Raw genomic sequence first — 14,539 nt, 5'->3', positions numbered from 1 at the left:
AGGATAAATATTTTTTTGTGATTGTTATGTTACTAGCATTATTGGATTTTTATTTTCTCCAAATCATTTCTGTGATTGTATTTTTACACATGTTTATTGAAAAATATAGATAAAAATTTTTTCTTTTTAAAATCTTTTTTTTTTTCTTTTTTTTTTCTTTTGTAAGAGAGTTTCTGGTTTTGAAATTGACATTGACAAGCAGTGTTTATCAGAAAATTGTTCCTCATCATTTTCATATGCTTTGTTTGATCAAGTTTTCTATTTCTCTAGTTTGAGTGAAAAAAAATTATTTAAAAAATGTTAAAATATGTTTATAATCCAAATTACAATGCAATATAAAAATAAACAAATATTTATTTGTTTAAAATTAATATTTCAGTGATAGACGCCATCATCCGAATTTTATACCCCCCCCTCACCATGATGTTAAATTGAAGAAAAAAACTTAATAAAGAGTCTGTGTTATCTGCCTTCAGTGTTATTTTGAATTGCTCGAAGTATGCACTTAGTGCACGCGATACGAAAGAGAGTTGTGTTTTATTACTGAAAACACTACTCTAACTAATTTTTAAAAATATTTAAAAAACACAGGCTAATTATATAGGAAGTTTTATTCATTTATCATTAAAAAATCCAATTATAAAAAGATTTATTTTCTTATATATTAATAATTTAAAATTGAAAAAATATTGCTTTCTAAAGAACATCCAACCTAAAATATAATGGATAAGTTCTTTGATAAACACTGCATGTCAATTTCCAAATTCAGTGCCAGAAGCCATCATCAAGTAGACTGTTTCCTTTTAAGTAATTTCTTCAAGTTCTGAGAATTGTTTTCAAATGTTTTGTTAATATTTTACTGACAACAAACGTTTGCCAGCATTATGATTCAGCTGCAAATACAATTCTTCAGTTTTTTGTTTTTTATTTGTTTGTTTTTTTTAGATGAAATAATGAAAATTATATTTATCCCAGAAAAAATAAAGCACACAAAAGGATTTTAACAAAAATACTAAAAAAATATTTTTGAACATAGAATAAAATCTAACAAATTTTGTTTATGACGTATTAAAGAAATTAAATAACAAAAATGCTATATATATATATATATATATATATATATATATATATATATATATATATATATATATATACAGTGGGGAAAATAAGTGTTAAACACGTCCCATTATTCTTTATTTAACACATTTTTTATGCAGCAAATGACACAAAAATTTAACAAGAAATAATTACTAATTTAACAATAACAAATAATTTTAGAAATTGGAACCTTTTAATGCATAACAAAAATTATATAATAAAAACGAGAATAGCCGGAAAAAAAGTATTGGACACATTGTTTTAAATTATATTTTATTATTATTTATTATAAATAATGCTGGAAATTGTTATTTGCATTTTAATTTGCCGACACTATTATACGTTTTAGAAGTTTTTCGATTGTTGTAGACCATACTCTACATCGTTGGAAAGTATTGGAACACGTTAGTCACCAGTAAGCCATCACGCGTGAAGATTCTCAGGATGAGTAAACGTAAAGAACTCTCTCAAGTCGTCCGTGATAAGAGTATTGCCGAGCACAAGAATGGAATTGGTTATCGGCGTATATCTGCTCAATTCAAAATCCCTGTAAGCATAGGAAACCTTATTAGGAAATGGAAGGTGCATGACTCAACCGTGAACCGTCCGCGCACCGGAACTCCTCACAAGATGTCGGATCGAGCAGTAAGAAAGATTGTACGAAAAGTTCAGCAGCAACCGAGAACCACACGAGGCGAACTTCAAAAAGATTTGGAAGAAGCAGAGATAGTAGTAATGAAACCAACGATTAGTAATGTACTCCGACGCAACGGTCTTAAATCGCGTGCACCTCAAAAGACACCATTACTAAAAAAATGTCATGTTAATGCTCGTCTGGAGTTTGCAAGAGACCACTTATTGAAAACAGATGATTACTGGAAGAATATGATCTGGTCCGATGAGACAAAAGTGGAACTTTTCGGCATTAACTCTGTACCTCGAGTATGGAGAAGAGATGGCACAGCGCACGATCCCAAGAACACCCTCCCCACTGTAAAGTTTGGTGGTCAAAATGTGATGTTCTGAGGATGCTTCTCTTCAAATGGTACTGGACCACTTCATATTATAGATGGAAAGATGAATGCAGCCAAATATCGGGAAATTCTTGAAAATAATCTCTTGCCTGCTTCCAATGCGTTAGGTATGCGACAAGGATGGATCTTTCAACAAGATAATGATCCCAAACATACTGCTAAAATAACCTCCGATTGGTTCGTACAGAACAAAATAGATGTTCTTAAGTGGCTGAGTCAGTCCCCAGACTTAAATCCTATAGAAAATCTATGGAGAGATCCACATAATATTCAGGATTTGAAGAAAGTATGTGTTGAAGAGTGGGCCAAAATCTCGCCTGAACATTGTCATAAATTAGTTTTGTCGTATAGAAAACGTCTCGAAGCTGTAATAGCCAATAAGGGGTTTTCAACTAAATATTAGATGAAATTGTGTTAGTGTGTCCAATACTTTTTTCCGGCTATTTCTAAAGTTATTTGTTATTGTTGAATTAGTAACTATTTCTTGTTAAATTTTCGCGTCATTCGCTGCATAAAAAAATGTGTTAAATAAAGAATAATGGGATGTGCCCAACATTTATTTTCCCCACTGTATATATATATATATATATATATATAAAATGCAAACAAATTTTGTAGAAGTCTACATTTCCACTTTTAAGTATAAATATAATTTGATCTAAAAACAGGATCAAAGTGTAGTATCTGTTTTAATACTACACTTGATCCTTTCCATCTGATGAGTGGAGAAATCTTTCTTGATTGAGATCATTTTTATTTTTATTCCTATCTAAATTGCATCTAACTCTGTCCTAGATTTTATTCTCAAAGTATTGGAAAAAAGAAAAAAAAAACACATCAATAATGCAATAAGATCCGAATTGTGTTATTTCAAATTTGAATTGCAAAAATTTCTATAACATAATTTTATTATTGTATCAATTTTTTCTTTTGTGTTTCAGAATATTTTTACATGAGGATTATTTATTTCTACAAGGGTTGTTTCAAAAGTAATACCTCCCTTTTTATTACTTTTTTTTTTTCCTTTACTTGAAGCTGAAGAGCTACAAAAAACGGTAGTGGTACTTTTAAAACAAACAACCTTTTGTGCTCCGGAATTTATTTTTCTCCATCGGCACCACCATTCTCGATGCATAATTGCCAGGAAATCGATGACACATCTCTGCTTCTGACGCACATCCATGACAGGTGTTGCTTCCTTAAAGTCTTACACTGTCAATATCTGCAACTTTCAAGTCACGAATATATGTTCAGTCATCATAACAATGCAATCCCTTCTGATCCATTCAGGTGGAATAAAAAAGAGGGCATTATTTTTTGAATGCTCCTCATCTTAAATAATTTTGATTATATATAAAAGCTCTACTTAGGTAGAATTTCACTTTCATTTCGATACAACCATAACTACAATGAGGATCTCTGTTATTTTCATCAAAATTGGAAAGATTTTCAAATTTTCACCAGCTATGGGCAAATAGCTCCACTGTCTTGTGGATGCCTTCGTAAAGGCAAAGGCTACAGAAGTAAACCCTGACAAAAAATCCGGAGTCCCAATAGACGGATAGTTAAGCACTGTAACACCTTTCCATCTATTTCTGCAGCTGCGCTGGCTCCAATTGTATTAGCTTGTCTTTCTGTCAGACTTTGTTTGCAATGCTGAGAGGAGGGGGGGATCCTGGTAACTGGGCAAACCCACCCAGGCCTGCATCCAATCAGAGGAAAGATAATAGCAAATATAATGATGAAGTGCTATTTCAAGCATAAAATGAAACTGCAAATATGAATACTAACATATTTGCATTAATTCTGTATAATTATTTTTTATATTTTTTATATCATTCTCCTTTTATTTTTTTGCATTTTTTTAATTATCGATTATTACTTTATTTTATTCTAACTTATTTATTTGTTCATAACAATACTATTCCCCATTAAGTCACTTTATTATCAATCTCTCTTGTGTCCAACGCGGAAAAATTAGTCTAAGTTTTTCCTGTTTCTTCATTTCATCTTTAGCCCATCTACAAAAAGAATATTTTTTTAATTGGAACTACTGTTTGATTTTCTTATTTCAGAAAGACTTTTATTTTGAGAAGAAATATATATCCTTTCTGTTTACTGTTCTTCAAACTTTATTTTGTATTTTCTCGACCTTAGATTTCAATTTACCTCAGCGGATTTACCTGCCTTGGATTTGCATCTGGATATTACCAAATATGAATTTTAATTTACGAATTTCCATTGACATCCTCTACCTTTTTGATATTCCAGAACTCTTTGTTGCTATAGCTACTCCTTTTTGCTATGTAATTTCAAAATCTTTTTCTTTTATGCAAATATATTAGTATTCATATTTTGCAATTTCATTTTATGCTTGAAATAGCATTTCATCATTATATTTGCTATTATCTTTTATCTGATGAGAAGGCATTGTTTGAAACTCCGCGGATTAAGGATTTCTTAATTTTTAATTTAGTATTCCTTGTCGGATAATAAAACTTCTGTTTTTTCCTTATATGTAGATTTCAAAATTTTATTTTCTTATATTTAAGCTCTTCTCCATTTTTTGATAATTGAGCTTTTTCATCTGGTTTGGATTGTTTATATAAATATTAAACATATTTATATCTTAAGTTTATTCTTGTGCTAAACTTATTATAATCCTTTTATATATCTATATATCTATAAAAGTGAACATGTCTGTGTGTGTACATTTCCCTATGCAATAACTCTGTCAATTTTCAGTCTACAGACTCGAAATTTGATATATAGGGTACTGAGATTTGGGAAAATCTTTGTAATCCGTTTTTGACCAGAAATTTGGCAGTTAAGGGGTCAAAGTTCAACTCTACCAAACTCCTCTGCCAATTTTGGGTCTAAACACTTGAAATTTTAGATATAGGTTCCTTGGACATGGATCTAACTTAATAACCTGATTTGAGCGCAAAACAAAAAATGTTAAGGGGTCATAATAGGGGTCAGAGTTAAAAAAATTGACCACCTTTTTTCTTTTCTTTTTTTTTTTTTTTTTTGCTCCACAGACACCTCCAAACACCCGGGCAACGCTGGGCTGAAATGCTAGTATATATATATATATAAGTTAATATCTGTGGTTTTACTTTTTGGTTCCCCAACAAAGGAAGTGTTGGACCTAGTAATTCACTCCCGTTTGTTTATTCACACTTTGGACTTTTTTTGGAAATTTTGCACAAACATTATTTTTGCCAGAACAGGTTTTCTGGGATAACTCCGGTTGCCCTCCCTTTGGGGGCATTAGAAGGGTAAAATTTCTCTAAAATCATTTGTCTGTTCATTTGTTCGCACTTTCCTCAATAACCACTGCTTGAATTTTTATTAAATTTTGCACAAACATTAGTCATGGTGAAAGTAAAATTTTCACTCATGGAGGGGGGACAAGCTTGGCTTGTTTGTATATTATATTAACTATCACCCAATATGTTTTGTATTCACCATGGGTGCTCACATCAGTAAGGAGTGTGCAGTGCAAATAAAACTTGAGAGGACAACCTGAAAATGGTGCACATTGTCTCTTGATAACTTCTAAAAACGAACATACAATATATTTATGTGCTATAATTGTTTGGTGAAAATAATAATGGCATAAGAAGCATTTTAATGCTCACTCTCTTTTCTAGTGAGTTTCATATTACATCATTTTCAGTTTACCACGCGTTTTATTTTACATCATATTCAGTTTACCACGCGTTTTATTTTACATCATATTCAGTTTACCACGCGTTTTATTTTACATCATATTCAGTTTACCACGCGTTTTATTTTACATCATATTCAGTTTACCACGCGTTTTATTTTACATCATATTCAGTTTAACATGCGTTTCATTTTACATCATATTCAGTTTACCATGCGTTTCATTTTACATCATATTCAGTTTACCATGCGTTTTATTTTGCATCATATTCAGTTTACCATGCGTTTCATTTTACATCATATTCAGTTTACCATGCGTTTTATTTTACATCATATTCAGTTTACCATGCGTTTTATTTTACATCATATTCAGTTTACCACGCATTTTATTTTACATCATATTCAGTTTACCACGTGTTTTATTTTACATCATATTCAGTTTACCATGCGTTTTATTTTACATCATATTCAGTTTACCACGTGTTTTATTTTACATCATATTCAGTTTACCATGCGTTTTATTTTACATCATATTCAGTTTATCATGCGTTTTATTTTGCATCATATTCAGTTTACCACGCGTTTCATTTTGCATCATATTCAGTTTATCATGCGTTTTATTTTGCATCATATTCAGTTTATCATGCGTTTTATTTTGCATCATATTCAGTTTACCACGCGTTTTATTTTGCATCATATTCAGTTTACCACGCGTTTCATTTTACATCATATTCAGTTTACCACACGTTTCATTTTACATCATATTCAGTTTACCACACGTTTCATTTTACATCATATTCAGTTTACCACACGTTTTATTTTACATCATATTCAGTTTACCACACGTTTTATTTTACATCATATTCAGTTTACCACGCATTTTATTTTACATCATATTCAGTTTACCATGAGTTTTATTTTACATCATATTCAGTTTATCATGTGTTTTATATGCTGGCATGTGTTGAACAACTTTTAGAAGTTAACTTCCTATCTTTGGCCAGGTCAATATTTATCTGACATCTCTATCTCAATTGTTCTACATCTACTTGTCCAAGAACTCTTATTTACTGAGTAATTTCCTTCTCATAAATAGTAAGATTCTGCTGGGAAATTTGAACTATATTTTATCTAAGTTTGTATATTTCTGCTGTGTTAAAAGAATAAAAAAAAAAAATATGGCATTTTCTTTTTTTTTTCCAACTAAGGTGAACAAGTAGTCAGTGGAAGCGCAGAGTTCCTGCCGATCTCAGTTCAGTCCAATGAGTTCCATGGAGCTAAATGATGTGCCAAAGGTAGACTCAGAGGAAGACTAAAACTATGTATAAGAGATATGCAGCTAAGAGCACCGAAGAAAAGAAAAATTAAATCATTTTAGAATTTAGAATGGAGGATATAAATTTAACATAAAATCTTATTTCAAAGCCATTTTAATTTTCTGGGGTTGTTCATTAATTTTTTTTTACCATTAACCTTAAGTCTGACTAGTAGCCTCTCTCCTCAAAAACAAAGGATAGAATTTATCTCCTATAGCAAATTTATTTTAACTGCCCTAAAATGCTAGAACGGTACAGAAATGGGAGTTCATTTTATATTTAATTTGCATGTGAAATTTATTTCCTACTCTAAATTCTAAAAGAATTGCTTTCTTTTCTTTTTTCTTCACAAGTTTTTTTTTTTTTTTTAGAGTGTTCACATGTAATCACCTGAAAACAATAATCTCATTTTTGTTTAGAAGTTAGTTTACTCATAGCTCAGGATTTTCATCTATAATACTTTCCTGTTACATTAAAATATAGGACAAAAGCTCACATTTCATTTAAAAAAATTTTTTTTATGAGTAGTTTAAAAACAATAGATATTTATAATTTTATGATTAGTACCAGCAATGGAAAATTAAGCTTAGATTTTTTTTTTTTTTAAATTGATCTTCACATCAGAAATTAGGCTAACATTTTTCCAATTCAAATACCGATTTTGATAAACCCTCAAATTCTGATTTTTCTTATTCTGGTTTTGTCTCAACACTACATAATTATTAAATATAGAATACATAAGTCTCAATCCAATCGGAAAGACATATGTTGCTAGGGTCATACATGTGCCTATGCATATATATATATATTATTCCTTAATTGGAATTCTTTTATTTTGAGATGAGCATTTTTATGTTAATTTTATTTTTATTTCGGACTATTAGTCTCATCTTTATTAGTTGTTTTTTTTTTTTTTTAATAATAGTCCGAAATAAAAATAAAATTAACATGTGCCTATGCAATATATAAATAGATGTTACCTTTTGTTGTGGCGTTCTGCGAGTTCATACAATCACTAGCCAAAGAAGCACCTGACAGATGCAGCATCAAAGTTCCTACAGATGATGCAAAGATAGACATCTATTCAGACCATAGTTGACATACATATTTATTTATACACAATCATAAAAGGTGGATACAAAACATATCAGGTGATAGTTAATGATATACAAAGAAATAAAACCTTGGATATTAACTTACTAAAGATAGTTCCAACATGAGTTATGACTCTTGCTCAGGTATTTTAACCATTGTGAATTGACTTGAAAAACCAGTCAGAAAGAAGATAAGATCTCTCCATGACTTCTACACAAACAAGGCCGATAGCCATTAGTCGCGTGCTCTCGTGTAATGAATGAATGCGTGAATGTAGGATTGACATGAAAAATGGGCTGAAATGACTTAAATAAATAAAAATTTCAGGAAAAATTAATGGACGGTTATCCGTCAATCATCCAGACTAACGGACCCATTGAAAACATAGGTCCCTCTCTGATAAATCGGGGGACAAAAATGTTACTCCATACCCCTTGCTTAAAAAAAAAAAAAAAAATGTAAATGTGTTACAGACCAACCGATGGAGTGGCTTGCATGGGACTAAAAATGCCTTAGCATGGAAGGGTTTACCCTTCCATTGCCAAGGAAAAGTTACAAATGTAAGTGCAGCACCTGCTAAGAACATATACTACACTTTGATCTTAGCCATGTGGCCAAGGAAAAGTTATAAACATAAGTACAGCATGTAGTAAAAGATACTACACTTTGAGATATTAAATCCTTTATTCATGTTAAAAATATAGTGAAAATCAACAATGAACAAAAAACTTAGGCACATCGCCAACTCAAAAGGGGGGATTGTGGGGTCATTGGTCATCCTTGTCACTCCAGAATTAAACTAAATCCAAAGTTTCTCTTGGCCAAAAGACCAAGAAAAGCTTAAAAAGCTAAGAACAGCATCTATTAACAACAAACCTTTGATCTTAACCAAAAAGGCCAAGCACAAAACTGTTACGGACAGACCAACCGACCGACGGACCGACTTATAGAGTCGCTTGCACGCGACTAAAAATATGAAGAAATACTTGGATTTATGTACATACACATTTATTCTAATACTAGCAAGAAGACCCGACATTGCCTGGGATTGAATGATGTTCAACAATTGTTTTGTCCTCCTATATTTTATTGTCATCGAAACCAGTGAAACCTCCATTTTTCAATCAAATCAATTAATTACCTGCTCTAGTGGGAGACCCACTGTGGTGAATCTGGAGAAGGCTTCATATACCTCTCTGCAGTGATTAGTCCACAATACATTGTAGTTTACATTGCATTGTAGATAACCTACTGTTGATTTTATAAAATTATTTTATATCATGACTTGAATTAGTTTAAAATGAAAAAGTCAAGTATCATGATGCAGTTGTGCTTTAAATAGAAACATTCATTTCGAACACACCACTCTCATATCAAAGAACCTACTATTGATTTTTATGTTGAGCCTTTTGTTTTGTGTGGTAATAAAACTTCTGAAATGCATTTGTGATGTTAGGCTGTGTAAGGTGTTAACTTTGGTCAAAATCGCCTGTTCTTTCATCGAATAATTTGGATTATCGGTTATCGATACTTATCAAAGACATTCCAATACAAAACCTGTCTAAGAACACCGCCAGATATATAAAGTACATTTGTGTGAAATTGCAAAAAAATTGGCCCAGCTGTTTTAGTTTTTAATCAGGTTCACCACTAACAAGGAATGACGCCACTTGAACCTAAGGGGCTACTATTTGGGACAATGCTAGGAAAGATTAACAGTATGTTGGTTTACATTACATTTAATTTCTACATATCAGTACAGCCAGGGAAGCAGGTACCAGGAAGGGAATTCTAAAGTCTAGCTATTTGAGGGAAGAAATTATTAGAATAGAAATCTTTCTGGCATTTAGGGACCTCAACAGTGAAGGGGTGGGATTTTGTTGCGAAGCAGGTTTAGGGTTAGGGATATGTACATAGAAGGGGCACAAGTTCATGAAAGCCATTCCATTAAAATATTTGTGAAACAGGTACAGAGATGCAACAGTGTGATGATGGGACAGAGGTTGGAGCTTAGTTTACATTTACAAAGTGGGACCTATTAGATTAAAAACTGTTTTTTGGACCCTATCCAAGAAGGAGAGGCTAGTGGTAGATGCATGAGCCTAGATGTGGCAACAATACTCTATGTATGGGCAAGTGGTGGCCTTGTAGAGGTACAGGATACTCTCAGGTGTGAGTAGTTTTCTAGCTCGATAGAGGGAACCCACTTTCTTTGCAGCAGCCTTTGCAATGTACTCAATGTATTTGTTCCACTTCACAATGCCCACGAACGTTAGGCCGAGGAGTTTGAAGGAAGAATTTTCAGGTAGGGTGTTATTTGTCATGGATATCAGTGGTTGGAGGGTGTCTTGTAATCGTTAAAAGAGAACAGCTTAATCTTACTAGCATTAAATGTTGCCATCCATTTGTGGCTCCACTCCTTTACGGTCTGGAGATCATTTTCTAACGATTCTGTTATTGTCATAGATTTATGTACATCCGTTCTTCCCTCATGCATGTTATAGAGCATATCATCAGCTAATATACCTATCTCGAACACAATATTATAAGGGATGTCGTTTATGAATATCAGGAAGTATAGTGGTTCAAGGATTGACCCCTGAGACGCTTCGGCATTAATGTTATGTTGTTTGGATGTACGTCCATCAATGACAACATGGCTGGTCCTATTGTCTAAGAAAGATCTAATTATATTTAGCATACGTTCAGTTATACCGTGCGATTTAATTTCATTAGCAGCCCTTCATGCCAGATTTTGTCAAAGGCCTTGGATATATCAAGGGCTCCAGCCCTGGCTTTGCCCACCTTATCCAGTGCATGGTAAATGTGTTCAGAGATGATTGTTAAAATATCTGTAGTAGAATGACATCGCTTAAATCCATACTGTTTGTCAGAGAGAAGACTTGCTTTTGCAAGGTGGTGGGGTAGTGATTGATTAATTAATATCACAAAGATTTTAGCAAAAAGGGAGAGGACACTGATAGGGTGATAATTGAGAGGGTCAGTTCTTTCACCAGAATTCTTGTACACTGGTACCACAGAGGTCATCTTCCAGCTATTAGGGAAGCAAGATTCAGCAAGGCATTTGTTGTAGAGCTTGGAAATATGGGGGCTAGCTCAGCTGAGCATTTTTTCAATTAGTAAAGCAGGAATGAGATCAGACTCGTATGCCTTGGAGATGTCTGTTTTTATGACATTGTGGACATGAGAAGAGGGTGATTTTCACATCTTTTGTGGCTTTAGTTTACCTTGGGAAATTTGGGAGGAAGTTATTCGTTGGCTTAAAGGTGGAATTAGAGGCAGATCATCAGACAAGCAATTTTGCCTTCTTGGTTGTCTTGCATGCAACCTTCTGGTTGTTAGATAGTGGGGAAATTACTGATTGCCATTTATTCACTACACTATTATAAATTTTCCAGAAATCACAAGTTCCTATCTGCGCTTTTATGCATTTCCTGGTTATTTTAGCATGCCTTTCTTTGACTGTGGCTATTACTCTCTTACAATGATTCCTAGTATCTATGAACTTGTGCCTATTTGTAGTTGACTTATGATGTATAAACTGGCAGAATGCATGCAGTCTTTGTGCAATAGTAGCTGCACAAGCTGTAGTGAACCATAAAAACAGCCTTGCTATAATACTTGAGTGTGGGAATATGTGCTTCAATACCCACTTTGCACCATTCAGTTATCTCATTGGCACACTGTTCAGTAGGAAGAGAGAAGATATCAGTCAATGGGGCATCTCTGATAAGTTCTTCAATGGCTTCCCAGTCAGCCTTTTTATAGTACCTTGTTATTTTGAGCAATGGCTTCTCACCTTGGAGTTGGAATCAACAGATACCACTAGGTGGTCTGCGTTTCCAAATGGAGTGTGGGCATTAATTACACACTCCTTGGTTACTATTGTGAGGAATAGGTCCAGAAGTGAAGCCTGCTGGTGTTCACAATCTGGGAAGCGGGTTTGGAACATTACTGTCTGTGTGAGGGAATGGGCTACAGATATGCTATAAATTAGTAAAGCGTCCAGTTGCACCTGTGTAACCTGAAAAACCAAACCAATTTTTATGGTGGACATTAAAGGCACCAAACATGTATTTGGGTGTTACTATCCAAGGAGAATGCTGCATCTATACTATCAGAGACATGATCGATTAGCGTACAATCCTGACTTGAGGGAGAACGGTAGAGAAAATATAACTACCGCAGTGATGAAAGGCTAATCAAAAGCACATAAAAGCCTGGTCATCTGATTCAAGACGTTGCTCTTTAGTTAAAAGGAGAGTGCTCGAAAGGAATATAAGGACAATAGGTAACTCCAGCACTCACCACAGATTTAAACCCCCCTATATGCAACATGATATAACTGTAATTTAATATTATCATTCTAACTTTTTTTACCATTTAAAAGAAGCTTCAAATAAACTGCTCATATTTAGAAAAATTTTTACAGCATACAAAAATAATGAAAATGCGAGATTAAAATCGACGCTTTAAAACAACATTCCTATGTAGTGATGTTTTTGAAGCCATAAACACACCCATGTTTTAAAAAAATCTAGCAAAAATCAAAAAATGGTCAGTCTTTCCTGACATTTTCGATACTTATTCATTTTTAAAATAACTTGCATATTAAAAGTAGGTTTCTTAAATATATGAAGAGAATTTTTTTTTTTTAGGTGTTCTACCCCCCCCCCACTATAATTCATGTTATGAAAATTAAAAATAAATTTGGGTTCATAAAAATTGCCACATCTTATGAGGTTGAAGTGTTTAAATAATTAAAAAATAGTTTTATATATATATATATATATATATATATATATATAAGCACCCATTAATTATTTCACTTACTTTAAAGTTGTAAAAAAAAAAAAGTGGACATAAAATCAATATTATGTTAAAAAAAAATCAATGCTTTTTCGTGATAATATGTTTTTCATAATAATATAATTATTTGAATTACAACAAAAAATAGAATTTTAAAAAATAATTTTAAAAACATTTGGCAGAATGAAAGTACGCAACCAGAAATCACAACAGGCTCACCTTAAACTTCAACGTAAATTTTATTAAAGTAAAAAGATCCAAATTGCAAAAGATGTACCATCTTTGGCCTTCTGCTGAACAGAGCTGCTAACACCCGTAAGGGTAGTAGTTCATGGTTTTTCTTCACGTTTGCAGGATTCAAGACTCTGTGCTGTTCGAAGAATAGTTGCAACAAGTCGATGAATGAATTGAGTCCTTACAAGGATGAATGCTGCGAGTCTGGAGTTCACTGTAAATAACCGGCTGAATGGCGGACAAAGGGCAGGTCAAAATGTAGACCATAAAATTGTCTCGGAGAGACATTATAAAAGTAATGATGAAAGTCAATCAAATCGTAGAGCACAACGGTGTGCAAAGAATATAATATTTCACTCGACATAAAGGCATTGGTGTTTGCAAATGATAATATTTCATCCTATGTTAGGACATTAATACGTCTCAAAGAGATAAGAGGGTTTGAGGCTCCATGCCTCTGATAAGGAGATGTATTTTCACATCCATTCGACTTGTCTTTTTTGAAAACTGGTGCAATCTGAAACATACAAAACATAAAAATAACAACAATCAATCTGATAGGTCCAAACAAAATCGTGGGCGGTCAAACCAACCAATGAGGAGCCTGCTTATTTCTGCAGTTTCTCACAATTTATATTAAATTCCAATATTCCATGATATGAAATTTAAACATAATTTTTTATAACCGGTTTCCAATTTAAAAAAAGATATATTCATATACTAGAATATACGCTTGGCAATGTTAAAATCGGAAATTCAACATCGACCAAAAACAAACATTCGTTTTGATTTGATAGATTTAATTTAAGGAATGTCGACTTTATTTTTGCGCCTTTTCTCAAAAAATATATGGAGGCCTCTAATTAACTATACCGTTATTTAGAAAGTTTTATTCTTTAACAGAGAAGACGTTAAAATTAATTTAATATAATTAACTGTTGTCATCATTAAAAAGAAATCTATTTGTTTTACAAAACGTAAGTCTTATATTATTTTTTATCGATTTTTTTTTTTTTTATTGTAGATGTTTATTGATTCACAAATTTCTGCATTAAAAACGTATAAAAAGTTTATCGAGTAATGTATAAATTTTCATTTTTTGGGGGTGTTTTTTTTCTTACAGATATTATTACTGTTCAAATGTTAATATTTTATATTTAATATACAAATATTTATAATATTATTAATCATTAAAATGTGTAAATCTTAAAACCTAACAAAATTATAACAAATATTAATTATTAATTGCAGTTTGAAAAA

Source organism: Euprymna scolopes, chromosome 31 (assembly GCF_053919585.1).
Source record: "Euprymna scolopes isolate OS-2025 chromosome 31, ASM5391958v1, whole genome shotgun sequence".
Lineage (NCBI taxonomy): Eukaryota > Metazoa > Mollusca > Cephalopoda > Sepiida > Sepiolidae > Euprymna > Euprymna scolopes.
Note: the sequence above shows the minus strand (reverse complement) of the source record.